We start from the raw sequence: 19,279 nt of genomic DNA, 5'->3' as shown, positions 1-19,279 counted from the left end.
TGTGCATATCATCTTCCTTGATCCATTCAACACCTGACAAAGAGCTTCTGCAGGGCAGAAGTCCTATCATCCATCCCTTGTCCCCATGCCTTACAAGTAGGAAATTCTCAATAAATGTTTATGGAATGGATGAAGGTAGATTTAAGGAACAGACACCAATTCTGTAAGCAGGAGCAGGCACTAATTGTTATTCTCATTTCACAGAAGAGGAAATTGGGACTCAGAGCATTAAGTGACTTGATTGAGGTCAAACTGCTGACTTGGTGCTGCCAGAAAGAGGTCAGGTCCAGGTCTTTGAGCTCTAAAACTAGAGACAGGGGAATTGACATGCCAAGGGTGAATGTCAGTCCACTGAAACAGTACCAATATTCTGACTCTGCAGCATGGCTCTGTAAGGGACAGGGCCTGCACAGTAAGGACACAGGGAAGCAGGTTGGAGAAAAAGGGGTGGCTCAGACCATCAGCCATTTATGCCTAGGATTCAAGGAACCTGGATCAAATCTCAGAGCCACGGTGTATCCACACATGTGCAATCCAAACATAACAAAACTTCATGGGAGAGATTTCTGGTACCAAGTAGACTCCTGGAATACTGCTGATAGGAAAACCATTACTACCTCAATTCATGGGAAAGAGTAGTACTGGTACTAATTCCAACAGGAGTATCCAGTAACCTGATAATCCTCCCGTAAGGAAAAGAAATTGTGAAAGAGTTAATAAGCTTCTGCCTCATGCAAAGGGAAATCTATTGCAAAAAGGAAATCCCCAAAGATTAAAAAAAGAAGTGTATAAAATAGTCAAAGATCAAAAATTGATGAAAAGACATACTGCTTTCTTTACCCTGTGTACCTTTTTGCAGACCTATTTGTATCTAGATCTACCAGCAGATATCCTATTATTCTATTAATTCCTTTCCTCCCAACAGGGTTTGTTTGTTTGGTTATTATGCTAGAAACATATTTCTCAGAGATATTGCTCTTTCTAGGATTCCTTAGCCCTATATCTGCAGGATCAAATAGGTGTTAATTAATATTGGGCTTTATGTCCTTAGACCATTAGACCAATCAAGACTGATTCATGAAATGTATATTTTTTCAGAGCACATGATTTGTCAAGAACTTTAGAATTGGCTTTTGAAAAGTGCTGTTATAAGAAAAATCTCACTGTAGCTATTTTTAATTCCTAACTAATGGTCCATATTTTAAATAATACTCAATATAAATCTCAGGCAGGACTATAACTGCCTTTTAGAATTAATTTGAGTAGGATTTGAAGCATGTATGCTCCATAAAGCAGGCAATGAGCGCTTAGTAATTATTAACTATTAAGAAAAGGGTAATAGAGAATTAGATTTTAGTTGTCCCTTAAATATCAGCACAACCAAACTTAAGTGTAAAATTTCTAACTCAAATGATTGCATCTGGGCCAGGCACGTAGCCCCCATGTCATAGTCAACAACTGTTTTCTGAACATCTCCATGTGCTGTAATTTTCTTTTTTTCCTCTGTACCACCCCTCACAGGATCCAAATAGTTTTTCTCAGTTTAGGTAACTGTGGGCAGGATGGTGCCAATTGTCTTTTAAAAGTTAAGTGTTAATCAGGTAGAATTCAAGATTGTCCCTACACAAGTATCACTCGTTCACTCAATTTGGATATATGCTCCTAGCTTGGGGAGAAAAAGGTAGACTTAGAGGCAGCCCCTCGGAACATGCACAGAATGTTGTATGGCCCTGGGAGTGTGAAAGTGGATATATGATCTGCAGGTGGAGAGGGGAGAAGAAATGCTGAGGGATCTAATGGCAGGGAGTTGGTACCAGGTCACTGTCACAGGGGCTGTTTGAGCATTTGCAGCATGGAAAGGCAACCTGTGCCAGCCTCACTCCCACCTGCCAGTCTTCTTCCCCCACTCCCTCCCCCGAGTGAGGCCCACTCAATCCACAGTACAGCTCTACTGCACCAAGAAGGGTCCCAGCAAGCAGGGCCTGTCCCAGCAAGACTGTCCCTGTCCCTGTGGGACCCCTACTGAGGGTTATAGGGGCCCATGAGAGATGCCCCTATGTATTGATGTGGAAGGAGATGATGAGTTGAGGAGGTCCCTCCCCCCATGCAGAAGTGAAGAGAAAGGAACAAAATGGGTTCTTAGAATGGCCTGTGGGTGAGTACCTCTTTGTGCTGTCAGTTCCCTTCATCTTCCAGCTCTGGGTATACCTAGTATGGTTTCATCCAACTGCCAAGATCCTGGAATTGAGGGAGGCTGGTGAATGGTGCCAAACCACAGGAGCAGAAGCAGGAGCTGTAGGAAAGAGGCTAGTGTGCCTCCAATGTCAGCATTTGGGCCTTGTTGGCATCGAGGGAGAAGTACACTGGGGCCATTGTACTGTAGATGAGGCTTCTTGGACCGAAAGTTTGAACTTTTGATGAATGTGGGAAGCGTTCAGCAAAAATTCAATTCAACCAGCCATTAATACATATTCACTCCGTGCAAGCCATTGTGGGAGGCTTCTTCAAGGGAACTGGAGATGACTAGGATGTGATCTCCATCCTCAAGAGGTCTGAGGACTCTCAAAAGAGTAGGGAAAACAGATCCACAGATATTTATACAGTGACATAATGCCACTGACTGTTATTGACACATAACAAACACCCTGGGCTGGGTCCACTGGCGAGAAGAAGGAGGATTCTGGCCCTTGGGGGTCATCCAACACCCATCCATTCACCATTTCACAAAAATGTATTTGAATATTCCATTTTAGACCTGCTAAGCTTAAGACTGATGTGACACTTAAGTGAAGACACTCAAGTTTGGAGCTCAGAATCTAGACTAGAAATATAAATCATGGATTAAAGGCAATGGATGAGATCACCAAGCAGCAAGTGTGGTGAGAAAAGAATACCCAGAAGGATACATGTGGGGGTAGGAGGGGCTGGTGGGCAGTAAAGGAGGAAGAGGAGACAGCCAAGGAGTTGTTGCATTGTTTTAACTGCTGATGCTGTATTAACAGAAAATGTATCTCTAAAGATGTGAAACACAGCCGGTCCTTTTATAGCAATGATGATGATGGGATATAGCATGAAGACCAGCTCACCAAGCGAGAGCTTTCTGTAGCCCACAGTGGCGTAAGGATGACAGCTGTCCACCCAGTCCATGAGGCGCCGTGCTCAGCACTTCACACATGTTACTGCTCTGTAGTCAGTCCTCACTGCACCCTTCCAGTCGGGAATTACCATGGGGCACAGAGAAGTTGGGTCGCTTGCCCCGATCTCGTGGCCAGCAGGAACTAAGTCAGGATTCCACCTCACCTCTCTAGCTGCCCAGGCCTTGCATAGATGCTCACTGGTTTCAGAACACACAGCCTGTGGTGTGTCTGAATTCATGGGACAGGGCCTGTACAGGGTCTGTGAGGAAACCTCCTACCTTCTACAGAAAGCTAACAAGTCAAGCATGGCACTATGTTGATATGCTTCAACTGTGTTAGGTATTAAGTAGCAGTTATCAAACCTGTTTCTCCTTTCATGACTTCACTAACACTTCTCTCTTTGGGTCTCTTTTGCTCCCACCATCTCCCAGGTTCTCTTGTACTCGTTTCAGTCTTCTTTTCCCCAAAACTAATAATACATGCTCTACTCTCTGGTCCTCTCTCCTATATCTGCTTCTCCCTCTGCTCTTTCTCCACCTTATCTTCTCCCTTCTAAATTTAACATGCAAATTGCAATTCCTCTCAGTTTTCAAGTTTACCATCTTGATGCTACAGCTTTCTTTTTGCCACCACTTTCCTAAATTCTGAAGCAAAGTCCTGATGGTGAGATTGAAAGTCATTTATAAATTTTGTAGTGGTCTCTGTTCACAAGCAGCTACTGTGGACACTGAGGGCAAGGTGACTCTGTCTTCCTTCTTTGATGGTCAAATCAGCTTCACTACTATCAGTTAATTTTATCTCCAACTAATTTCAAGCACTCCCTCCCAACAAAACAAACTGAGTACTTTGTTATACACTATCCAATCTATCATCCTCTTCCTCTCCTTCTGGGGTGGGATGGGAAGCCAGCCTGCTGTAGGAAATCATTCTCCCAGATGGGCAAAGACGCCGTCCCTGTGCATGTATGTTCCTGTGTGGGCACCTGGGCAGGCATTCTGGACCACCCCATCTCTCATCCACACCCTCTCCCCTCCTCCCACCAAAAGCCCCACATCCTCTCACCAATCTCCTGACTTACTTTTGAAGCATTTCTCTGTCTGGCTTGTCTATCTCCATACAGGCTGATGTAAATATGTGATTTTTATATGTATTTATCAATGTTTGTTTCAGTTTGTATTTTTTGTGGGTACAGTCCTATGTGTTCGAGCATGCGGAATACACACATGCTGACACCTGCACCTATGTGGGTTCAGTTCCAGATGACGCAACAGGAATATAATGGCAATTGAACGTTTGCACATAAATACAACATACACGATACCTGGGGGGAGGGGGAATGTCTGTGGGTTTACTTACCAACAGGGTTTTAATTTGCATAGGGAAAGGGAGTTGCACTGCACTAACAATAAATTAGCTTATTTATGGGTCACTGTCAGTGATTCCCTTACAAATCACATTACCTAAATATTTCTATCTGTGGTCTGACATGCCACGTGGTCTGAGTTGATAATAGCAGTACTGAGCCATGCTCTCTACAGGCAATATATGAAAGAAAATAACTGCATGGTTGAAAATATGCTAAGGAGCTTAAAGAAAGCAATTACAAAAGCTCTTAAGGGGCTTCCCTGGTGGCTCAGTGGTTGAGAGTCCACCTGCCGATGCACGGGACACGGGTCCGTGCCCCAGTCCGGGAAGATCCCACATGCCGTGGAGAGGCTGGGCCCGTGAGCCATGGCCGCTGACCCTGCGCGTCCGGAGCCTGTGCTCCGCAACAGGAGAGGCCAAAACAGTGAGAGGTCCGCGTACCGTAAAAAAAAAAAACCACCAATAACAAAACCTCTTAAAAATCTAGTTAGAAATAACATGTACAATGTTGTATTTACAGTTTCAAACTGACTCAGTAATCTACTTTTAAGTCATTACCTGTCATTCCTTTTTTTTTTTTATTTTTTTTTCTGTCATTCCTTTTACAATAACAAATCCAAAGCTTTTATTTTACTGAAGTAATGGGTTAATCTTTTGTTTTCTCTCATGTTCTCAAATATATACAATTACAAAGTCGTTCAAAATATCACCTCTGTTAAATGATATTTGTTCTATGAGGAGGATGCTAGAACAATATTTGGAGAACAAAAAACTAAACCCATAAAGGATTTATTTATAATCTCTTCAATTCAGTGGAAATTTATGTTCTCCTGATTTTGTCTATTACATGTATTAAGTCTTTTGAATGGGGAAAACACCTCAAAGAGGACATTCATGCGGATCCTAGCTCACAGTTGATGATCTGACTAAATGATCTCAAATAACTAAAGAGGTGTGGAGAAGCACTTCCTGGAGTTGCCATGCACCAACAAGAATAGACTCAGGCGGGACCCATCACCTTCCCCAACACGCAGGGGTGGCGTCAAAGGTCAGGCCAGACTGGGCTTCGTCAGTGACGCCAAGAGGGGCAGGAAACGCGGCACGCTGGCCGCGCCCCCGCCCTCCGCTGGGAGCCCCTGATTGGGTCCCCCGCAATATGCCCTCTGCAGCCCGCTCCCCTCCGGGGAGGCGAGCCCAGCCGAGAGCCGGCTGCCCAGCCCCTGACCAAGATTTTAAACGGGCAAGTTTTGTTCCGGAGACCCCCATGACTTTAGCTTCGCTGCCAGGAGGAGAGCCGACCTGCGATTTGGGAGTTTGAGGAGCTGGTCTTGAACTTGGTGAGTTTTGCTTTAAGCTCTCTTTGAAATTAAGTTGGGATTGAAGGTGGGGCGGGGTGAGTCTCTCCCCACCGTCCCACTGCATTCTTAAAACGAACCGCTGTAGCGAAGCTGTATGCTGCAGATTAGAGTTTCCTTCTTTTGTCACTGAGGCCCCCAGAAGCTCGAGGCGTAAGTGGTGTGACAAGAGATCTTTTAAAGTCTAGCCTGCCCTTAGACCTCTTGCTCTGAAAAGGAAAATAAGGTGCTCAGAGAACTGCAACTCAGTCAAAACTTATCTCCCGCAGATGAGTAAACCTTTGCATGTTCTGAACGAATGGATCGCCTGTCTAACAAATTCTACCTCCTAATGCAAACTGTACGGAGACCAGTTGTTTCATATGGAATTAATATATGTGATCAATCGTACCATTTAAAAAAATGCTCTGCATCCCACCGCATCCTAGCAGGGGCCCAGGCCCCTGGTGGGTGGAAATGTAGTCTTCTCTTCCGGATCACTAAATGTGGTAAGTTCTAGCCCGCTCGGCGGGGATAAATCTCAACTCCCCGCCTGGTTTGTTCTTTGTGAGGGGAGACTGACTCCCTCGGTCCACAGCGGAGGGCTCCGGACCGCCCGGCCTCCGCCCCGCCCCTGCCCGGCCTGGCCGCCTTGCCGCGCCGCGCCTCTCCGCAGGAGCAATTCCCGGGCTGCAGGACCGGAGACTCGGAGTCTGTTCCGCCTCCTCGGTGAGGTTTCCAGGGCCGAGAGGAGAAGAGAGTCGCGAGGAGGTGAAGGCACGCGCGTTCGCACGGTGGCTCAGGTTGGAATGCGCGCTGGGGCCGGGGAGGCACGGCTGAAGCAGACACTGGTCCGGAGCGCGCCCGGCCCGGCGTCGGGAAGCTGGGGCCGCCCTACCCGCCGCGGGTCAGGGCTGCCCGCAGCCCGAGAGCGCGGTGGGGAAGGAGGCGCGTTCACTCTCCGGAGCGCCTTTGTTTGCTCGGGCCTGCGGGCGGGCGTTTAGCGACCGTGACCCTGGGCCGAGCCTCCGCCCAGGTGCAGCAGGTAGGCTGGGGGGCCCGATGCTCCGGCGGGGTTCCCTTTCCTCGGAGCTTCCGCGAGGCGGCCGCTTCGCCGCGATGCCGAAACCGTCCGGAGCCGGGAGGAGACCACCGAGCCCTGCGGGCCTCCGTTCCGGCTGGTGGCCCCCAACCTTGCAGCCACACCTAGGCTGCAGGGGTGAATTCGGGTAGAAATCCTGTGTCGTGTTGGGAGTTGGGAAACCGCCAGACTAGGGAAGCTTTCGGTGAGTTACTGGCTGGGGAAATGGAGACAAGGAAGTAGGCAGGCGGGGAAACTGGAAAAAGAGACCTCTTTCTAAGTGGGGAGGTCTTTGCCACGCTTTCCTTTGACTCTGCTGAATTTTATTTTGCATCCTGAAGTGACAGAGTCAATTGCTTACTCAGATACCACTTACGTAGGTTCAGAGTAGGAACTTTTCATCCGACTCTGACTACACACCTTATATTTTTCTTGCCCAGTGTTGGTTTTCATAGTTTATGGGTCATGTTAAAGGGACACCAAAGTTGTAATCGCTCCGTGGCTGGTGGTGGCTTGGAGCTAATATTTAGGGTAATTCTCTGATGCAAGTACATCCATTAGAACTGGATTTGTTCCTCTGTGCCTTTATTTTGGGAAACTTTGCCTGGTCCCTATGGGGGAAGGGAGAAGGGTGTGAGAAGCTGAAACTGACCCAGAAAAGGATGATTGAAGGTAGTTGTATTCAGTGGTGGCGCTGAAAGGATCCCATCCTGAACTTTCTGAAAGGGGGATTGGTGATTAGCACCTGAGGTTTTAACTTTCTCAAAAGAAACTTATGGTAGATTTTATATCCTGTGACAGGGCGGGGGAGAGGGGGGAGCTGCTTTTTGGAGTCAACTCTTTTTTTTTTAAAAGAAGATAAATTCAATACCTGAAATGTTTCCATTAAATACTTAAAATGATTCTCCCCTTTCCCTCTCCTTCTCTCTCTCCCATCCCCTCTCCCACAGGCACTCTCCTTGAGTGTTTACTGAGCACCCTCTGAGGAAGAGGGTGACTCAGTCTGACTAATCTCAGCCCTCCAGGTGCTCACCGTGACACCTGAAGATGGGAATGAGTGTTGTGACAGGGAGAGTTCAAGCTGAAGCTCAGAGAGGCTGTTTCTGAGGAAGTGAGAAATGAGGGATGTTTAGGAGGCATAGATGATATTGCACACAAATGCTTTGACCACACACACATACACACACCCAAGCACAAACACAAACCATCAGAAGGTGGAGAAGAGTTTTCAACATAAAGTGCAGGCTTTAGCAAGGAAAAATGTCACATTATATTTCATTAAAATAGAGATCAAATTTCCCTTTTATAAAAGACTGATTCAAATGAGATTGTAAGAAAAGGAAATAACTTTCAAATTCTCAAATATAGAACAGCTTGAATAATAACTCATGGGTTTTGAAATGGGTCATCTTTTAAAATGGGTCACTTTGGCTAGAATCATTGTACTCGGTGACTTTCAAATAGTCAAGGTAGAGTGCTTTCTGAGGACCAACTGCACTAGAGTCTACATAACAGAACATGGGATGTGGTAGAAAGAAACTGGGAAAAATTCAGAAGGAAATGATTTCTTCTCAAAGTAACAAAATGTATCCTGTCGTTTTGGAATGTTATATATACTCAACTGAATAAATCTTAGCTTTGCATTTTATGGCACATTGTACCTTTTTGGGAATATTTCCATAGCCATTATTTTATTCCATTGTGGAATAATCTTGTGAGGAGATGTATACATTGTATCTATGTTCCAGAAATTGAGGAACAGCAAATTATTACAAGAGCCCTGCTATTAGATATAGAATCTCTGCCAGCAGAGATTTAGCCAGAACAGTGTAAATCTAGAATATTTGTCTTACAGTTTGCGTATATAAAAGAGATATAAGAATTCATATTTAAATATAAGCAACTTGATCAGGTGAGATGTAAACGTTGAATAAACAGAAGTGATTTCTTTTTGCATTTTAATGCTAGACATTCAGAGGCTGGCTTTGACCAGTAACTTATTTATCTTCCATAGCGAACGTGTTAACACTAGAAGCCAGTTTTTTTTTTTTTTAAACAGAAAGGAATGTTCTACCAAGTCTGCAGGCAATAAGCCCCCTAAATTCCAAGTTCAGAGCACTATTACCCAGCTTAAGATTCCCTGAAATTTCATTATTTTGTCTCTTTTATTCCTTTTCTACAACTCTTTTGACAACGTTTTGGTTGTGCTCTAAGCAAAGTAAGTTAAAAAGATGACTCCACTCAGGTTTCCCTCTCCATAATTTACAGGGCCTTACTTTTGGCTGTGTCCTTTGAAATGTATTTTTAAGTGCTTGTGGGAACAATATTGTTCTTTCCTGTAAAGCATAATGGAAGACCATGTTCAGTCAATTAGGAATGATACCTCTGTTCTCAGTCACAACAGTATTTGAGATGTATTAGTGGCCCTTAGCAATCAGATCAGTATTTCAAAAAACTCATATTCAATAAATATTTTTGAGAAGAATATAAAGAGTATAGCTCATCACTTTGAAAGGAAAATAACCCATAAAGAATATCGGCCATCTATTAACTAAACCATCATGGTAAAGATGCATCAGCAATTTCTAGAGAAAGGAAATTAGCATACATCAAACCCCTGATCTGGACCACATTCTGTCAATAAATCTTCTCAAATGATCCTCAGAAAACACTGTTGGTACAAGGTTTAGAGACAAATCAAGCTCATGTGATTAGTAAATGGAAGCTGCAGAATATAAATTACTTTTGTTCACATTCTAAAACTCTTGATTTTTCTACTCTCTTGACCCCATCAGGTCCAGATTCAAGGTTGCACCGGAACATTTTCTTACTCTGTTAGGGGATCTACACTGGAAACATCTCTGAAGCCCTCTCAGCATCCTGTCTGTGGCCTACTACACAGTATGTGATAAATTAATATTTGTTGAATGAATTAAATGTAGGTATTACCTACTTTCAGGGCTGTGCAGCATGATGCCTGGGATAGGACAGGTGCTTAAATGGTAGTTAACTTATAATAAATGTTGATCAGCTGAGACAGAAATGTGTTATAAATATCTCTTATGTTTTAGACCTTCATTTTTTATACTCTGAACCCACAATCAAATGTGTCCAGAATGGGACATATGAACTGCCATTGGACAACAAGCTAATGTGCATAGCTTATATAACAGGTTTATACCAGGTTATATTGTCACCCTATTTTGAAATCACTATTTTTCATATCATAATTTGACCTCAGCTGTGTACGACTCCTCTCCTTTTATCTCATCCAATACTTATTCATTGAATACTTGCTTAAAACATCCTCTCTGAGTCCTACACGTTTTACTCTCTTCTCCTTCCCTCCTTCTTACTTTTTTCTTTACCCCCTTCTACCACTTTGAATCTCCACCCTTAAATTCCCCAATCTTCCTTGTGCAGGAAAGACTTTATGTACCCAAAAGACCCAGACTTACACGGTCACTTTTGCCCATTGTCTAGTGCTACTGAGATCAAGAAAAGGAAGGAGGGAAACTTGAGATGGAAGGTTAGGAAAAGGGTATGTTACAAAGAAAATAAGAACAAGCTCTGGTGAAGTGCAGGTGGTAGCAAAACATAAATGACTCCAAACTTTAGACAGTGAAGCCAATCTTTTGCCTTGGGTTGCTTCTCTTGGTTCTGCCCTACCTGCTTCCCTGTCCTCCCATCCTTCTGGGAGCTCCAGGAAGAGCAGCTGTGCCAGTGCCAGAAAAGGCAGGTGAGGAGCTCAGGGACAGGGCTGTAACTGATCAGGTGCTTCTGAGCTGCCACAGGGTCTGGAATTTATGGAGGTTACATGGTTAATCCCATGTCTCAGTGCCTCAGTTTCTTCTTCTGCAAAATGGGGAGATAATTTCTCCCTCATAGGTTGTTGTGAGACTTAAAGAGTTACTATATATGTAAAGCATTCTGAACAGAGCCTGGTGCACAGTAAACACACCAAGTTAGTAACTGTTGCTAGACTGGGCATAAGGAGAAGTTTGTTCCTCAAGTAGGCAAGAACAAAACTGTTAAGAATTGTATTTAAAGAGCAAGCAGCCCTGTCAACCCAAACAAACATGCCTCAAGAATGAATACAGAAGGCCAAGCTTAGAAAAGCAAGTGCTTGACCTTTCTGAGACCCTCTTTATAGTTCAGCTTTTTTGTTTGTTTCAAATTCTGTATAATCAAACTGGTTACTGGGAAATTTCAGCAACTTTTAATATAATTCCTCTGAAATATAATATATTCTATAATCCCTCTGTCACCAGTTTCCTTAGTGCTTATCTTTACTTAGAGGCTGTCTTTACTTGTTTGGTCATTTTGTATTTCCCTGTCTTTATTTTTCCTATAACCAGCAAACAGAAATCGACACCCATGTTTAACTTATAAAGAAACATATAACTTAGTTTACATAAGTGGGGAGCAATACATTTTATAACCAGCTTTTCCCACTGTCCCATATCCATGCTTGCGGAGTTGAAATTTAAAGTCTTTGGACTAACACTGGATCAAGAACTAACTCTAAAAATGTATTCTTTGTGGAGGGATAACAATTCCAAATGGCTTGTAATCTTTGCCCATGGCTTGAGCTAAAGTTTCATAGCTAGTCACAGCCACAAAACACCTAAAGACAGCTGTTGAGTGGAATTTGTCCTTTTTTACAGCCTTATATTGGAAATTTGATTAAAGAATAAAATATAATTGAGAGACTATCTAATTTTTCCCACTTAAAATGTGAGTTGTAAATTCACATTTCAGGTTGCTTCCTTCCTTCTTGAGCAAACCAAGGGGAAATAGTGCTAAACAGTAACCAGTTGTGTTTCTCAGCACCAATTACTACAACTAATTTACTAAGAAAAAAATCTTTGAAGATCAAATTATAGCCTTTCCAGTAAATTCAGGGCTTTTTATTCCTGATTTCTTTAACATGGCAGTTTGGCTCCTGAGGATTGATTCTAGCTATATTTAATAGGGAATAGATGATCCGAACAAGCCAGGAAAAAAATACTTGGAATGTAGAACAAAATGCAACATAAAGATGGGAGAGAAAATGTTACCTTTCTTTCCTTTGAGTTATGCCTGGAAAGGAACCAAAAATTGTGTCTCACATGGGACTTTAAGTCATGAAAGCTTAAGCATAAAAGTATCAAGTATTGAGGCTTTTAAAAAAAAATCTGTGACTTACTGGAGGAGCATCATTAGTCTATAGTCATACTTTTATCACTTTAATATTTTGTGCCCCAAACGACTGCCTCACTTGCCTCTCCCTTGCCCTCCCCTGACAGTGGTCAGTGTGCTTTATAGAGGGAATGGAGAGGGCTGGCCAGCCTGGGGAATTCCCGAAGAGGAAGCACATGTGGGATGAGATGGTGAGAATGTGTGTGATGTCTTTTCCTTTCTCTGTGAGGCAGGAGGGGAAGTCATCAGCTAAGAGGAGGAGGACAGGCCTTGGGAGAGGGCGAATGATGTAGCATGGCTGGTGAAGAGCCTGGGAGAGGGAGAAGGTCCAGGACAAGTGGAGGACGGCCACACAGCCTTGAGAGCTCTGCCCACAGCTGGATATCGCCACTTGTGGTGATGCTGTCTGCCTGGTGCCTTATGTTTCTCCAGCAGCCCGCAGGTGTTGTAGAGAAGACAGGAATGACCCAAGGTCTGGGGTTGCTGGGGTGGAAGGCCAGGAACCAGGGAGAGGAGGGCAAAGGTGCCAGGTGATCCTGCATCTGAGACAGGGAGGCAGGTAGAAGAAAGGTCAGGAGATGGCTGGCTGGACCCGGGGTTTTAGGGGGCAGGTGGGGGGTGCAGAGGTTTCCAGATGAATATTTAGAGGTTGTGGCTGAAGAGAGAGTGGACTGGAATTTGAAATTTCAGAAGAAATGCAGTTCTAAGTGAAGCCACATAAATGACTTGGGCTCCTTAGGCTTCTGAGTGTTGTATGTCTACTGGGTAAGACGTAGAAATGTAGTTTCCCCAAGATTGGATGTTGTTCATATATCACAATGATGGCCAGAAACGGTGGTCAAGAAACAAAGGAGTGGACACAAAAATATATGCATTTTTGAATTCAAACCCACTGGTTTCTCTAGTTAACATTACTCAGCCTTCAGGTCTAGATTCAGTGCCGCTTGTCCTCCTGGAAGATGCCTTCCCTAACTCCACCCAACCCCACCTTGAGAGCCCCCTGCGCTCCCAGCACAGCTCTCACTGCTCCACGTCTGTCTTCCCACTCGAGCGCCAGGACTAGCCTTTACGTCCTGCCTTCCGACTGTCTCCATCTTAATTTTCTTTGTTACCCCATCTTAATTTTCTGACGGACCAGCCCTTTAAGCTAGTTCCTGTTTTTTCTTACTCCTCCCCCTTCTCCTTCCCCAGAGTTTACTTTTCCAGGCCTCTGCTCAGCTCCCCCACTGGAGAGCTCACCCATGTTCATAGCCTCCATCGTCTTTACACGCAGGGTGCCCACCGGACCTTCAGTCCTGTCTGCCTCCAGGCTCAGATTACCTACTGGACTTCTCTACCTGCTGTCTCTCCAACATCTCAGTCAATGCAGCCTAAAGCCAAACATGTCCCCTCCTCACTCCTAACTCAGGAGACCCGTGTTCCCTCTTTTGTCAGGAATGCTTGAAACTAGGTTTCTCTCCTCTCCTTTACTCCTTTCCTTGTCACTCATCACATACCACTGGGGTTTTGTTTTTCTTGAGAGGGTCTTCTTTATTCCTTCCTTCCCTCCCCACTTCTACCATCCTAGACTAGACCCTCCTTTCCTCATTCTGCTTCAGTACGAGGCCCTGATATAACCAGTGTCCGATCTCCAGGCATCCTGCATCCATCCTGCATACCACTGCCAGATTTTTGCATAAAGTTTAATAAATATTGACAAGGGAGTTATCACTAAAAACAAAAAGGGAAACTTCTGGGACTTGCTGCCCTGGGCACTCACTGGCTTCTCTGCCTTATTTTCAAGGTTCTCCATAAGTACACCCCAACCTCCTGCTTTCAAACACATGCCTGTTTCTCAAGGATTTGCCATATTTTGTTTCTTTCCTTTCTTGCCTGAAACAGACTGCTTGTCCTTCTGCAGCCACCTAAATCCTGTTCATCCTCAGGCCCTTCTGATCCAACTGTCACTGATCTCTACTCCTGGGGACACTCCTATTGTGCCTGGAGTTGGTATGACCCAGATTTGTGCCAACACACTGTCTGTACCTTACTGTGACATCCCCGTTGCTGTCTGGGAGAACTGTGTTTTCACATGGGCACCATGAGTCTTGTCTCAACTAGATTGTAGGTGCTTTCAGAGCAGAGACCAGAAAATACGACTTCATGACTCCCACTGTGCCTGGGATATTTCCATAGCAAATACTCACACACTTATAGGATTAATTGAAACACTGGACACTGAGGTTGTTTAACTTGAACTTAAAATGCCGACCTCATCATCTTGATTAAAATGTCAAAATTTACAGCAGATTTTGCGTAATATTTTAGGATCACAAAAGTAGACTCAACAAAGAAATGGGTTGACAGCAGGAGTGAAGTAGAAAAAAATCAGGGTTCATTAGTGCCTCTAGATGCACTAATTATTTTTGTTTTTGTTCTTTTTTTTTTTTGCGGTACGCGGGCCTCTCACAGCTGTGGCCTCTCCGCCGCGGAGCACAGGCTCCGGACGCGCAGGCTCAGCGTCCATGGCTCACGGGCCCAGCCGCTCCACGGCACGAACCCGCGTCCCCTGCATCGGCAGACGGACTCCCAACCACCGCGCCACCAGGGAAGCCCTGTTTTTGTTCTTTTTAATCAGAAAAGTTTAAAGAGCTCTCTCGTGAAGAAATATTCTTGAGTGGCTGAGGGGCACAGCTCCTAGACTGAAAAGTATTTGGGGTGGGGTCTGCTACCTTCTTTTCTGATGTTCCTACTCAACTTCTTATTCTTATTCTTCTGACTACTTCTATCAGGAAAGAGAATACTAAGAATATCTGTTCCTTCTCAATCCAGATAGAAGCAAACCCAAGTTATATTCCAAATACTGGCATATTTTCCTCTAACCAGCTCTTTGTCCTGTTCTCTCAGCAGGCTCTGAAGTCATCTGTAATTTTTATATCCCCTCCGTAACAATACTTTGATCCTTGCCCCCAGCTTGCAGATTAAGTCACCACAGCAGAGTGCAGTGAGGGGTGCCCGAGGTTATACAATAAATCTGGCCCCAAACCGGGTAGCCTTGGTTCCAACCTGTTGATTGGTCACCCAGCCGCACTGCAGGCACAAAGGAAGCTGCACCCACAGCATTCTGTTGTGGATGGTTGCTGAGTTCACAATCATTATTGGGATCGCTTTGTTTTCTGTTAGGACTAGCATTTTCTTTCTCCAGGTCAGGGAGGCCTGTGGGCTTCTCTATAGCCCCCAACCCAGCACTTTGAATACAGAAGCTAGAGGATGTGCTTTAGAGAAGCTTTATGGCTGTGTGAACCAGAGGGTGGGCCTTGATTGCCTGTGTGTGGTCTCCATCAGCAAAGCCAGGGCTGGGGCAATGTTATTTAGTTGTAACAAATGAATTTAGACCATGGAGGTGTTTTTGCTTTTGGTTGGAAAAGTCCGGGCTAGTGACTAAGTTCACTTTGGAGGAGTTGGGGTGTTCTTTTGCTATAAGAGAAGCTGGGTCCTCTAAAAGAGCCGTTTACCATTCCTAGGTCTTCCCCTCATCACATCAACACTAGCAGGGAGACTTGGTTATGACGGACGTAAACAGTGGCTCCAACAATTCAAGCAGCTGCAGGTGGAGAAACCGTGTCTTAGAACCTCACACACTGTGCTGAGCCTGAAGAAGTAGCATGGGTTGTTGGCTTTGTGACAAGTTCTTTTTCATTTTTAAGAAAACAGTTGTGACTCTTAGAGGCCAACTGGGAACAATTGAAGAAATGTAGGAAAATGAGGTAAATACATACATGGCGGGGTAGGGAGGGGACAAAACCAATGTTATGGGCTGGTTTCTTGGCTGTAGTAGCAATGTTAGCAGCAACATTCCACCCGGGTGAGTAATAGACCCCATTCATGGGAGAGAGACTAGGGCCTCTGTGAGCGCAGTGTGCGAGTGGGTGCTGGCGGAGTTGGGCTGGTGGGCTGATGGTCTAGCAAGAAGCTCTGGGTTGTAAACAACTGTGAATAGGTGCAAAGCAAGCTGCCCTTGGAACATACTACTGAGTGCAGCTGCTCAGAAATGGGAAGCTAGTTTTGCCTGTGGTTCCAAGGGTTACTCTCCTCTTTGTTTCCTTCCCAGGATCTCTTGGAATAGAAACAGCAGATTAGTTTCAATTGAGAATTTTCTTAGAATTCTTAAACACTTATGCTGTCTTAAAATCTGCTGTTAGGGATTCCCTGTTACTTCGCATTAAGCCTCCAGTTCCTTCAGTATGTGTCGTGGAAGAAGTAGAAGGGGGTTTTGGCCTTCAGAGATGGACCTTATCTAAGTGAGCACTGTTAAGATGGAGAGGAAGTGCCCCATTCCCCCCAAGCCAGTGAAAGTGATTGTGCAAAGTGTAGGCAGATGCCATCATCAGAAATGGATGCTCCCTGCTGTCCTTCACCTACCCTAGAGCATTCGGTCCGCCATGACCAGCCAAACTAAGGGGGAAATTACCAACGTCGATCTAGCCCTTAGAATAGTATTCCTCACCTTTTTTTGACAGTAAAGCACAATAAAAATGCATGTTACTTTACAACCCTAAAGGTATATACACACAACACTTAAAGTTTCACAAAACAATACTTACACTTACTACTTTCAATGCACTCTGCCATTCTCTATTCTGTTCTTCCTTTTTCTTTTCTCTCTTTCTTTTTTTCTTTTTTTTAAAGCTGTTTGTGGCTTCCTAAGTGGTGCTAGCAGTTTAAAAATCTCTACCCTTGGGGATAAGATGCCTGTGCTGATTATCTCTAGACAGAGTCTCACTGAGGCTTGGTTCTAATCTCCTGTCCTCCTTGGACTTTTCGCATGCTTGGCTTTTGCAGTTATCACCCTCATGTGGAGTAATCCTGGGGGGATGTGAAAGGCCTGAAGTCAAGAAGGAATTCCCACAGCCCAGGTTAGGCCGGTACTGCCTGGTGCTCTCAGTGTGTGCAACTGGTTTTTTATCAGGGGCAAAGGGTAGGGGACTTGAGGATGAGGCCTTTGGGCACAAAAGCAAAGCCCTTGCCCCGGGGCTTGTGATGTGGGCTCAGCTACTCCGCCAGCCTGGACATCCTGGAATCTGCGTTGTCCTTTCCCTGTCAGTCTGTTGAAAGCCCAGGAGACTGATGTGTCAAGCCCGAGGGGAGAGCCTGCTTCTCCAGGCAAAAGGTTGCATCTTAACTGTGGTAAGCACTGGGGACAGAACCCTCGAGGAAGGGTGGTGCTGTCTCTAGTGGTAGGAGGAAAGGGAGGACACGTGGCAGGCAGTGGTGGCAGGGGCCTCATCTGAGGTGGTACCTGGCTGGGCATCCTGACCCCAGTTCTTCCCAAGTGACCAGCTGCTTGAGTGACAGGTGGCTCCACCCCCAGCATGGTTCTTTGCACCAGCGTTCAGAGAACGCCTACTAGGTATCAGGCACTGACATGGATGCTGAGGTAGGTTATCTACAACAAGGCATCTATCTCGTGCCTTGGGTCAGAGTTCACAGTGTAATTGGGCGGAGGCAGTTAAGTAAAAAATCTCAGTACAAGGAGATGGATGTAAGAAGGTGTTGTGGCTACAATAGCCAGGAAGGACATGGAAGCAACCTAACTGTCCATCAATAGATGAGTGGATAAAGGAGATGTTGTACATATATACAATGGAATATTACTCAGCCATAAAAAAGAATGAAATAATGCCGTTTGCAGCAACATGGACGGACCTAGAGATTGTCATCCTGAGTGAAGTAAGTCAGACAGAGGAAGACAAATATCATATAATATCACTTACATGTGGAATCTAAAAAAATGGTACAAATGAACTTACTTACAAAACAGAAATGGAGTCACAGATGCAGAAAACAAACTTATGGTTAGCAGGGGGGAAAGGGGGGGAGGGATAAATTGGGAGATTGGGATTGACATATGCACACTACTATATATAAAATACATAACTAATAAGAACCCTCTGTATAGCACAGGGAACTCTTACTCAATACTCTGTAATGGCCTATATGGGAAAAGAATCTAAAAGAGTGGATATATGTGTATGTATAACTGACTCATTGCTGTACAGCAGAAACTAACATAACATTGTAAATCAACTATACTCCAATAAAATTTTTTGAAAAAAAAAGAGAAAAAAAGAAGGTGTTATGGCAGTACAGGTAAAAGCAGGGGGCCCAATTCAGACTTCCCAGAGGCAGATGCCTGTAGAATTTAGTTAGGACTAGTAGACTTCCTTCAGCAAGGGGAGTGGGGCTAACAGGCCACAGGACTGCTGGTGCAAAGGCTGGTGTGTGTGAAATAGCAAGGGTGTCTGAGCTTTCAGCCAATAATTTGGTATTGTCAACTAGTGGGGAGCATCTGAAGGGGTTTCAAGAGCTCAGGTAGTCTCATGGTTAGATCTGAGTTTTAGAAAGGTCACTCTGTGGGGAGGATGGGTTGGCCAGAGATCTTTCAGTCAGCTGTACTGGTCTGGCTGAGAAGTGAAGATGACATGAAAGGGTGAAGAGAGGTTTAGAAGAAGCAATTCACAAGATTAAATAATTAGATACAGAAGAGGAAGGAAAGGAGGACTTTCAGATTTCTGGCACAGACACATGAAGTGTAGTCAGACACAAAGAAAAAATGGAAACAGATTGTAGGGGAGAAGACAGTAGAAATGGCATTTGAGTACCCCCATGTGCAGGTAATTATTATCTATCTACCTTCCTCTATCTATACCTCTATGTATGTTCCCATTTAATCTTCCCATTTAAGACTTCAAATTAAGCAGTGTTATTAGAATTTTTTACATTTCTGGGTTAGATGCATGATAAAGTACAACATACAGTAAGTGGCTGAGCCAGCACTGGTGTTCAAATTGCCTGACTACAAAGACAGTGCTTGTTGGTTATAATCCTGTGGCTTCCCAGTTTTGAACATGTTAAATTTGAGGTGCCTGTGGAGTTTCCAAATGGAAAAGTACAGAAAGAAGATGACTGTACAAAGGTCACTTTGGTTAGAGGGAGTTTGGACTATGCTTTTGAGAAGCATATCTCAACTCCTTGATTATGAACCTTGATTTGAAAAAAAAAAAAATCTTACTCCTATTCCTGCCTTGTCTGGGGCAAGCTTTAATGGATTTTTACTATTAGGAACTTCCTTTTCATTCAGTATTGTTCCCTGAACTATATAGCTGCTGTCATCCTGACTATATTCCAAGTCAATAGATTCA

The 19,279-nt window shown here is 44.4% G+C and overlaps 1 protein-coding gene across 1 annotated transcript in view; it reads right to left on the bottom strand.

Moving 5' to 3' along the window:
* MCF2L2 (MCF.2 cell line derived transforming sequence-like 2) overlaps window positions 1-19,279 on the bottom strand; it is a gene marked incomplete at both ends in the record, with an annotated part of 183,947 nt that overhangs the window by 31,480 nt on the left and 133,188 nt on the right.

Source organism: Leucopleurus acutus, assembly GCF_964270905.1.
Source record: "Leucopleurus acutus genome assembly, chromosome: 5".
Lineage (NCBI taxonomy): Eukaryota > Metazoa > Chordata > Mammalia > Artiodactyla > Delphinidae > Leucopleurus > Leucopleurus acutus.
Note: the sequence above shows the minus strand (reverse complement) of the source record. Positions and strands in the feature narration are given on the sequence as shown.